The 1,969-nt window shown below is 33.8% G+C and overlaps 1 pseudogene; it reads right to left on the bottom strand.

The window, feature by feature from the left end:
• Positions 1 to 318: 318 nt before the first annotated feature.
• LOC115513111 lies at positions 319 to 482 on the bottom strand (annotated as a pseudogene).
• Positions 483 to 1,969: the final 1,487 nt, after the last annotated feature.

Raw genomic sequence — 1,969 nt, 5'->3', positions numbered from 1 at the left:
TCAGAAACCAAAGCTAATAAAAAAGTATAAGCTCTCTGAATTTTTAGGTTATTGTTTAGTTGCAAGTTTTGTATTTTTGTGTGCTTGGTGAATACTTTCAAATAATGTAAAAAAAGCCACAAAATATGTTCTTCATATAGAGCTGACTCAACTAGTACACAATCAATAATATAGGTTCTTGGGTCCCTCTTCCAGGAGTAGGAATAATTCTATACTACTCTTTCCATTCATCTTATTTTGCCCAGCTTCCTTTCCTTTTGTGACAGATACCGTGTAGAAAACCATTAAGTGGTATTTTGGTGAGATAGAACATTTATGTAAATTGATTTAATTAGCAAAACGTAACTACTGTATTGATTTTTGTACTAAAGAAAATGTTTGTTATTGTGCTTGTTGTATGTCATATTAGAGAAGTTTTCAATTAGCAGTAATTGTGCCTCAGATAAACCTCATTGGCTATGATACTGTCACTAAACAGAGCTTGTCTGTCGTATTAGAAACCACATTGGAAATTTTAGAAAAATGGAGAAAAGAATTAGGCCAAGGCTTCCATATATATATATATATATATATATATATATATATATATATATATATGTAAAATATATAAATATATATAAATAACATTTTTAAAGGGTGTATTAGTAACAAGATTTATAGGTGAGAAGAAACAAAATGAGAGCAGGAGCCTTTTAATAATCAGGAAGGCTAATGGAACACAGGTTCGCATCATTATAAAAGCATTTCAAAGAACTGGGAATCCACCCCACTTGGAGCTTTGTGCATGATTCTGAACCTTATATGAGAGGAATGATAATGAAGCATCAATAAAGACAGCCACGATGATAAAAGATCTTTAGGTCACAGATCCTTGTTGAGACTAAAAAAATGAGGTCAGTGCTCATTCTTGAGAGGGAAATGAAAGGTGAACATGACGAATGCAGATAAAGTTTGGAAGATAGAAAAGGTATATAAAAGGAAACTCTTCAAGGATATAATAGTTCAAAAGCAAGAGGGCATGAAATAGAACAAAGAAGGGACTGACGTTTAAAGAATATTATTGAGTGCAGTTCAGATGTGAAAATAATGACCAAAGGTGGCCATGGAAATTCCCATTTAGGAAGAAGGAATTTATTAGATAGTTAGGTAAAATCACAGGACAAATTGGAAAGTGTTGCAAGTAAGACCTGGAGGTTCTTTCATGAAGAACTTTTATTTTACATGTTGGGGTCTATGTTATAGATAGTTTGCTCAGAGGTAAAAGATCACATCTATTGGGAAGTTGATGGAATGTTATATGCTGCATTTAATTTACTGCTGGCAGTCAATGAATTGCTGTATACATGAAATTATATTCTGTAGTTTTTATTTACAAGTATTTACACGCTGACATAAAAACCTGTCATTAGCAAAAGCTATATTTGACTAACTATATAAAGTATAAAAAGACATCCATAGGGATTACTCAGGTAGGTTTGGGAGGAGACCAGAGGTCAATTTATTCCAATTGAGTACTTTCTTTGTTAAGTGAAAGTAAACTGTATGTACATGAAATTTGTATTTCCCTGGACTACATCAGCTTAAAGGTAAAAATGTGCTTATATTAATTACAGTAAATTATGTGGGTTTTTTTTTCTGGATTTTTTGCTATCTACTATTTCATTATTCCCATTACCCCTTGTATCCCTTCTATACATTTCTGGGCATCTATAGGGATGACTCCTGTGATCTCACAAATACATCTTTTTAGTTTCTATGTTAAGGCTTTTCCTTTACATAGCATGGTCCCAGCAGGACCATGCTATATGGAACCTTCAGTGGGACATGGGCCCTCACCTATACTCAGCTCCCCTCCCTGTAGAGGTGCGAAGGTGTCTCTCCCATGTTGAGTTTTGTTTGTCATGAAGATACCAAACTGGTGCTGTCTTGGTCTAGGTGCCTTAGGTTTTAGTGAAAAGATCGTGTATGT

This window comes from Lynx canadensis, chromosome B1 (genome assembly GCF_007474595.2).
Source record: "Lynx canadensis isolate LIC74 chromosome B1, mLynCan4.pri.v2, whole genome shotgun sequence".
NCBI lineage: Eukaryota > Metazoa > Chordata > Mammalia > Carnivora > Felidae > Lynx > Lynx canadensis.
Note: the sequence above shows the minus strand (reverse complement) of the source record. Positions and strands in the feature narration are given on the sequence as shown.